General features: G+C 37.9%; 1 protein-coding gene across 8 annotated transcripts in view; it reads right to left on the bottom strand.

The window, feature by feature from the left end:
• Positions 1-9302, bottom strand: part of IMMP2L (inner mitochondrial membrane peptidase subunit 2) — a 904212-nt gene that overhangs the window by 422455 nt on the left and 472455 nt on the right. The window lies entirely within an intron of this gene.

Below are 9302 nucleotides of genomic sequence, written 5' to 3'. Positions count from 1 at the left end.
GGTCTGGGAAGATCCCACATGCCGCGGAGCGGCTGGGCTCGTGAGCCATGGCCGTTGAGCCTGTGCGTCCAGAGCCTGTGCTCCACAACGGGAGAGGCCACAACAGTGAGAGGCCCACATACATCTTAAAAAAAAAAAAAAAAAAAAGCAGACGTAGGAGGAGCACAGTTCTAAAAGAGCCAGATAGATAGAACGTTAATGGTAGAAAGCAGGACGCTCAAGTTCAGGATTTCCAAGGTAGAATAATTCCAGTTACCAACATCATCAACGGAGCACACCTGGGAGTGGGTTTTTGAAATGCAGTGAAAGTGAAAGTTATTTCCATTTAAGGAGACTTAATAATTTTTGCTGGTTTTATGCTTAAAAGTTGAAAACTCCCAGTATTTTAGCAGCAGCCTGGGTGGAAAAGCATATCATTTTCCAGATATCAAGACAGGACTCTAGGGCTTCACTGGTGGCACAGTGGTTAAGAATCCACCTGCCAACGCAGGGGACACGGGTTTGAGCCCTGGTCCGGGGCTGATGGTTCGAGCCTGGTTCGAGCCCTGGTTCGAGCCCTGTTCGAGCCCTGATCCCACATGCCGTGGATCACCTAAGCCCGCGAGCCACAGCTACTGAGCCTGCGTACCACAACTACTGAAGCCCGCACACCTAGAGCCCGTGATCTGCAGCAAGAGAAGCCACCGCAATAAGATGCCCACGCACCACAACGAAGAGCAGCCCCCGTTCGCCGCAACTAGAGAAAGGCCACACGCAGCAATGAAGACACAACGCAGCCAAAAATAAATAAATAAATTTATTTTTAAAAAATGACAGGCCTCTACTGAGAAGTAGGTAAGTGATAGCCAAATGGGCGGGTAAGGAATGGTACGCACCTCACAGAAGAGTTAATAATTAGTGGCTTGAAATTGGTACTGGGAAGCCAGAGGAGGTACAGAAACATGATCCCCCATCAATATGCACACACATGCATGTGCACACATACATACACACACACAGCCCTAAGGGGTGGGAAGATGAGTGGTCTCCAAGCAGAGATGGCCATAAAAATAATCAAGTCCTGAAAGGAGATTAGATTTCAGCTGAAGCAGGACATAGAAGAAGAGGTCTGGGATATCGTTGAAAGGATGGGAAATCTGCTTACAAAAGAAAAATAGAAAAAGCGGAAAGAATTGGGAGAATTTGTGTAGAATGAAGCATACAGCAGCTGGATGACGGTATGCGAGAGGATGCTGGAGCCGTGTTACCCGTGACAAGAAAAGCATGTGGAATGAGAGGCAGGGTGAGGAGAGGCCTACCTCATATAAGGATGAGTCTCAGAGAGTGACTTGCTGAGAATCCAACAGATGGCGAAGGTTACAAAACTTTGATCTCAGTTAAAGGCTATTCACAGTTCAGAGGACAGGAGGGAGGACATGGTTCAGGCCAGGCAGGGGCTCCAGTGCCCACCCTGTCTGACTCTTAACACTTCCAGGGAGGACACAAGGTGGTCAGCAGGTCCTCAACCACCGGCACTGTGGCTACTGATGGCAGGAAGCATAGCCTGACTGGCTGTCCAACACTGCTGTGCTGAGGAAAACCATTAAGCGTGTGCTCCATGGACACTGCTCTAAGTTTCATTTGATAACCATGTGACACTTAGCACAGTGAGTGGTTCCAAACTCAAGCCTGGGAGTCAGATTGATGTGGATTCCAACCCGGGCTGAGCCATTCACAAGCCATGTTATCACAGGGAGTGAAGAAACCTGCTTCTTTTTTATCTGTAAAAGGAGGAAACAGTATCTGCTTACAAACTAACTCTAAGACATTAAAGAGATGTTGTAAGCAAAGCGCTTATTTAGCTCAGCGTCTGGTAGACAGCACTCCATAAGTAGTATCTAATATTATTAAGTCCTTATTGCTTACCTAGTGGACACCTTCCTTTTCCTGGGGAACTTCTCCTTGTCCCCTACCCTTTAATTTGGGCGGGGATGACAGAATAGTGCTTTATCCAGGAATAAGCATGTGGCCCAAGTAGGAATTCCCTCCAAATTTTTCACATTGGAACTAAGAAAAAGGGATAGTCTCCCTGGTGGTAAAATTGTGAGATGAAGAACATGAGAGTTGTTGGTGGCCATGCTGTCAGACATGTAAAGAAAGCTGACCAGCAGTAGAAGAGAATAAACCTAATACTCCAAGAAAAGTAGACACAGGAGAACAGAAGAAGAATCTCCTGGCATCATGTGAGTTCACGGCCAATTTGTCTCTGAGGTCCCGTTTCTCTCCCGCCCATATTATTGTTGCATGCAAGACTACACTACCCTGCCCATAACCCCACCTTGTAACTTGAGCTGGTTTAAACCTAAGCTAATTTTAACCTAAGCTAGTCAAAATAGCATTTGTCTCCCTGGCAGCCAAAAGTATCCTGATTAACACACACACTTAGTATGAACAGCTACTAACAGTTTTAAAATAGAAGACACTGGAAGGGACAGTCTCATAATTCCTTGAAGAATTCTCTATACACACTCAGAGGTCAACAAATGCCACTGACAGACAAAACTCGAATTCTGTCAGGCAAAGTCTGCACATTTATCCACCTGCATTTGACTAGATTTCACCACTTCGTATATTACTCAGAACTTCTTTTACCCTCCCCAGATCCTGAATCAGAAACCAGCTGATGAACAGGCCAAATCCAAAGAGAGCCAGGCCTGACTTAAATATACAGAGTGATAATAAATGAAGCAGTAACTGTCAAAAATAAATACGTATGGAGTGTCCAGTATCTGCTCAGAACTGCCTTTAGCTGCTCATCTTATCAACTCATTTCTGAAAATATTCTAAAGACCAAAGGTTGGAGTAGAATCCGCCGCCCCAAATGGTCCTAGTAGAATAGAGTAGGATTATAAGGTAGAGTTGAAGAAAATTTTAAGATTTAAAGCTGAAAATTCAGCAGTGGCATCAGTATAGATAGGTAGTAACTACAAGAATCTCCCATCTCTTCTGCCATCGTTGCTAGCTGTAGTAAATGGCTTTCATTCCTGAAAATACCTTCCCTACCCTAAAAGGAATAACTCTACAAACAATCACTAAAAGATCAGACAGAGAACTTTGGCTCTGGGCCTCCTGTATGCTCCATCAATGAAGGAAGAGAACCAGATGAGAATGATAACAGTCACCTTTGTTCTCCCATTTAGTAGAAGTCAAGCAAAAGTGACATAAAATATTCATGAAAATTCAAACAACTCTTTAACCTCTATGGTGCAATATAACAAGATGCCTAAATATTTTACTGACAAATAAAGCTTGTTTTCTCTGGCTCAGAAATCACTGCCTTGATCTCTTGCTTAGACATAAAAAACTGATAACTTTCATTAGCCCACCTTACAAAATAATTCATGTAAAAGCAAGAAAATACCAGCAGACTTTGCCTAAGAATATTGCACAAAGTGTTATCTCATGCTATGTTGGTTCTTAATTTTTGCCTAGAATTCTTATGAACCTACCTGCCATTTGGTTCTTGGAGTTTAATTTTTGCCTAGAACTTACATGAATCTTAGTAGCTATATGAATACAACTGCATTTAACATGTACTAATCAAAGAATAGCAAAAGACGAAGAAGCCAAGTCAAGAGACACTCTATTCTCCCATAAATAACAGCTCTCTTATGAACAGCCTCATGTGTAACTGATCCGACAAAATCTACCACCTTGAGAGGCAGGTTTTTTATTAACTAAGCAATTCTCCAATTTTACCCAAATGCTTGGAAGAAAACCAGCACACACGTGAGAGTAGTATATTATTCCTTCAGTCACATGATGGGATTTAATTAATCAAACATTGACCTTTTAATATGTAAAATGCACTACTGAATACACAAAGCAAATAGGACATATTTTCTGCCTTCAAGTTGCTTACTATTTAGGCACAAATAAATCATAAAAGATAATATGTATTGGAGTGAGAGAAATACAATAATAAAAGGTAAATTTAAATTATGATAAAATAAGGAAATACTTATCTCATTGAGATGGAGGGGGGCTTCTTAAAGATGGGATTTTTGAGCAGAAGCCTTGTAGACCTGATACACTTAAGAAGAAATAAACTGTGAAGAATCCAACAGACAAGATTTGTTCAGGAAATGATAAGGCATTTGATGTAGCTGAGGGATGGGATGTGAAATAGGAATAGAGAGAATGACTGGACAGCGATATGGGAAACATATCAGAGTCAGTGTAGCACAGTGGTTATAAGTGTTAGACTCAGGCAGACTTTGGTTTGATTGCTGACTCCGCTAATAAGCAACTAAGTGAGTTTTTGCACACTCGGCCCTCAGTTTTCTGATCTGTAAAATGAGACTAATGGTTACCTGGTATTCTAATAGGGAGGCCTGAATGATACAGTTCATGAAAAACTCTTAACAGACTACTTGGCACAAGACAAGAACTCAATAAATGGTGTCTACTATTATTACTGTTGTGTTGCGATTTAAATTATTATATCATAGATAGAATTGAATATTAAGTTAAGAAAGTTAGATGTTTTACTAAACAAAACAGCTCCAGGTATAGAAGTAAAATTTTACCCCAAAAGAAAATCATATCTTTTTTCAAAAATAGCTATTATTTCTGATTATAAAAATAATACATATTGACTGCAGAAAGTCTGAGAAGCATAAAAAGAAAATTAAAAAACACCCATTATCATGTGGAGAAAAGGGAATCCTCATACACTATTGGTGGGAATGTAAATTGGTGCAGCCACTATCGAGAACAGTATGGAGATTCCTTCAAAAACTAAAAATAGAACTCCCATGTGACCCAGCAAGCCCACTCCTGGGCATACAGCCAGAAAAGATGAAAACTCTAATATGAAAAGATACATGCACTCAATGTTCATAGAAGTACTGTTTACAATAGCCAAAACATGGAAGCAAACTAAATGTCCATCAACACATGAATGGATAAAGAAGATGTGGTGTATATATATATATATATATATATATACACACACAATGGAATATTACTCAGCCGTAAAAGAATGAAATAATGCCATTTGCAGCAACATGGATGGACCAAGAGATCATCATACTTACTGAAGCAGAGAAAGACAAATATCATATGATATCACTTAAATGTGGAATCTAAAAGAATGATATAAATGAATTTATTTACAAAACAGAAATAGACCCACAGACATAGAAAACAAACTTATGGTTACCGAAGGGAAAAGGGTTGAGGAGGGATAAATTAGGAATTTGGGATTAACAGATATACACTACTATATATAAAATAAACTACAAGGTCCTACTGTATAGCACAGGGAACTATAGTCAATATCTTGTAATAATCTATAATGGAAAATAATCTGAAAAAGAATACACACACACATAACGGAATCACTTCACTTTGCTGTATACCTGAAATTAACACAGCATTTCAACTATGCTTCAGTTTTAAAAAATGATGTCATATACAGGTCAGCACTTTATCAAAAACAAAACCAAAAACAAAAAACAACCATTATCCCATCAAAGATAACTACTACCAATCGTTTAGAATATTTTCTTTTTTGACAGATTTCTTTCCAGTTATTTCTGTGCAACCTATGAACTACCTATCTGGCTACTTACCTATCTATTTACCTGTATATATTTTCTAAAAATGTACTTTACTATTTCACTATTTTTTACATGGCTAGAGAAGAAGTTAAAGTCAATCCTCTGAAAGGGAAGACAAAAGGGATGAGCAGAGAGAAGCCAAGATGAGAGACAGTTTTAGACTTAGAGAAAGACAAGGAGGACGAGAGGGAAGAAGAGAGGAATCTGAGGGAGACAGAAAGACAGAGATTTACCTCCTTGACTTCTGACATCTTTCTCATTTTTGGTTGTGAATTTCCTCAAGGGGTGAAATTACTTTTGTCCTTCAACTAGAGTCGTATCCCGTATTAAAAAACAAGACCTATAGTTAAATAAGGATCTCATTTTTTTTTCCAATTCTACTTTTCAAAACTCCCTTGAAAAAGAAAATGAGAACACTACTCCAACTTGCTTTAGTTCAACATTCTAACAAACAGCCAAGGTTCCTCACTTTACATCCTGTTTCTAACTTAAGAGCAAATCTGCTATCAGAATCAGACGAGGACGGACAGTGCCACTGAAGATCTTCTCAGCTCAGTGTCAGCCCCTCTTCATCAGTGGCCATTCACATGTATTTAACATGTCAGTTCATCTTGCCAACCAGGCACTGCATCTCTTCAGAGCTCTATTTCCCAAATGGTGCCAGCAATAAAAATTCTCTCATTAACACTGAACCAACAGTAACTATATAAAAACACCCACTGTGGAGTGCATAAAATTTATTCCTTTTTTAAAATAGTATTTTTATTTTTAGTATCCGTTGGTGCTGACTACATTTAATTGGTTGACTCAGTCATCAATCAAGCATTCGCTTATTTTACAAATGAATACTGAGTGCCCTGTGCAGTAAAAAGAGCCTTGGCTCTGTAGGTAGACCAAACTGAGTTCAAATTTTAGCTCCATTATTTAATAGTTTTGGGACACTGGGCAAGTAACTTAACTTCTCTGAGCCAATGTTTCTACACTGTTAAATGGGGATAAAACTATCTATCTTATTAAGATGTTGTAAAGATCAAATAATTTTTAAAACAAACAGTATGCAACAAACATTTTTTTCTCCATGTTTTTACATGTTATAGATGTTAAAAATGATTAAGACACAGACCCCCCTCCCCCATCCAGGAGAATCTTAGAGACTAAAAAGGGTCATACTACAGAAACAGTTGTAATATATTAAAAAAAGTGATGTGATAGCAGGGATAAAGAATGCTAGCATGGGTCAAATGAGAGCTCATATCTTGTTAGAGGATCAGAGAAGATTCCACAGGGGAAGCAGCATGTGAACTGAACTAACTTATTTCAGAGTAGGTAGACAAAGTGAGAGGCAGGGACTTAGAATGGAAGGTGGAAAGGGCACCCCAAACAAAGGGGATAGTTGGAACAAATGATGATATGATGACAATGACAATGATAATAATGAAAATAATGGTGATGTCAAACATTCATTCAAGCTTACTATGTTCCAGGTACTTTTCTAAGCTTTTAAATATATTAACTACTTTAATCCTCAAAACAATCCTAGGAGGAAACTGAGATGCAGAGATGTTAAGTTCTTGCTGAGGGTCACAAAGGTAGAAAACGGCAAGGTAAGCGTTCAAACCCAGGTTGTCTGTCCCCAGAACCTGCACTCTGACCCACTACCCAGACTACTTCTCTAACAAAAGCACACAGGCAAACACTGCCTAGGGTTCCACAAAACAGCAATAAACCTTCACAAATGAGTAGCTTAACTTCAACCATTAAATCAACAAATACATATTTATTGCACCCCTATATTTTCTTATTTGATGATCCAGGCAGAACTCTTTCAACATAATTTAAGGGCTGTAATTACTCATTTATGTTTAAAAATCATTTCAATACATTTTCATTAGAACTGAGTACTCATTCAGGAAACCCTGCAGATATTTATTACAAGGCAGCTGACATGCACATCCATGTAATACACTGTATTTGCAATGGATTCTAAAGAAAAAAAAACTTGGAAAGAAGAAAAAAAGGGAAGGAGGAAAAGAAGAAAAAGCAGAGACCTATCAATCATAAGAGGGTGATATGGCAGAAAAATCTTGGAAGACCTGTGGGGTTCTAGTCTTGCTCTCTCTGACCAGCTGTGTGCACATATCACGTTTCTTGAACTTTTAGGACTCAGAGCATTAGAGTTTTAAGACTTTGTTTCTCATTTGATGACCATTCACAACTGTACTAATTCAAAAGCCCCCAAATCCTCATCCTGTCACAATTTAATGTCTTCACATGGTACTTTATTATATAGATATGATAATTAAATAAGTTTTTAACATATCTTTTTGGAGGGCTACCTTTCATTACTAACAAATGATTGACCTGATGCAAAAGTAAAAAATCACCTGAAACATATACTGCTTCTACTCAGCTGCTGGTGCTCTTGTATCAAAAGGAAACTACAGCCAAAGAACAAAACCCTCACTCTTTTTATCCAAAGCCAGAGTTATTTTCTCTCTCACACTGAAATCTCATTTCTAATGTTCCATGATATTAAATTTATAAAAATGAGTATGAAATCTTTTGAATTTATCATGTGCCTACACCAAAAGGACAATTGCAAGAAAAGCTATCTCATCTCCCATATGCCAGAAAAAGGTAATCACAGGAAGTTAAAACAACTTCCTATGATAGAGCATAAGGTAGCATTTAAAATATTCCACTCTCACTGAATTAAAACTTAGATTTTTTATTTGATTTCTGAAAGAGACTGAAATTTATATTAGTTATGACTGTTGGTTTCATTTATAAACCAAGAAAGTAGTTTAATCATCTATCTGTTTGATTATCACCACTTCCTTTCATTATGGTAGTCCATTATAATTGGTTTGATAACTGGATTTGTCAATTATACAGTCAACACCAATCAACCACAATGAAATGCTTAAGGAACCAATGGTATAAAACTAAAATTCCTTTTTCACGTAGTTATCACAATTTTAATATAATTCTTCCATATGCAGAAATAAAAATCTGCCAGTGGTGAAATTATTTGGAATAGGCAAGAAATTGGCGCTGGAGAGAGTAAGATTGGGGGAGTTACTATTATCACAAGTACATTAAAGTAAATGTAGACACAGTGCATCACAACGTCCCCGACACTGGACCGTAGATGCCTAACATTTGCGGCGTAAGCACTAGAGTGTCTTAGTAAAGAAGAAACTCTTAAGGCAGCATTCTGAAACAAGTGTTACTAGGTTAAACAAGAAACTACTTATGTCTTGAACTTATTTTTATTCAAAAGGTTAAGAACCATTTGAATAAAGTTTTATAAAAGAAATAAATAAAGCATTTGGGAACATTTTAAAGAAAACCACAGAGAGAAAACATTTAGTATTTAGAAACAAAACTGGTATTATGATTATAATAAATGTAAACTCTTGGTCCATATCATTTCAATAAACACTTAAGGAGTAATTAGATGTGAATGTTTTTTTCCCCTCCCCAAGTAAATCCAGTAACATGAAAACGCCATTTCTTTTTACTCCACTAGAGGGTAGTCTCTCAAAACCAGGGCTGGAGTCATGAATCCAACCTGTTTTTGACCTGTTGATAAATTAATCCTCATGTTCCGTCCTTTTCAACAAGATGTTTCTCTAGGATTCTAATTAAGGTTGTAAAACATGCATTTTTTTTTCTTTTTTTTTTTTTTTTTTTTTT

Source organism: Physeter macrocephalus, chromosome 5 (assembly GCF_002837175.3).
Source record: "Physeter macrocephalus isolate SW-GA chromosome 5, ASM283717v5, whole genome shotgun sequence".
NCBI classification, from domain to species: Eukaryota; Metazoa; Chordata; class Mammalia; order Artiodactyla; family Physeteridae; genus Physeter; species Physeter macrocephalus.
The sequence above is the reverse complement of the archived record's forward strand: the minus strand, read 5'-3'. Positions and strand labels throughout refer to the sequence as shown.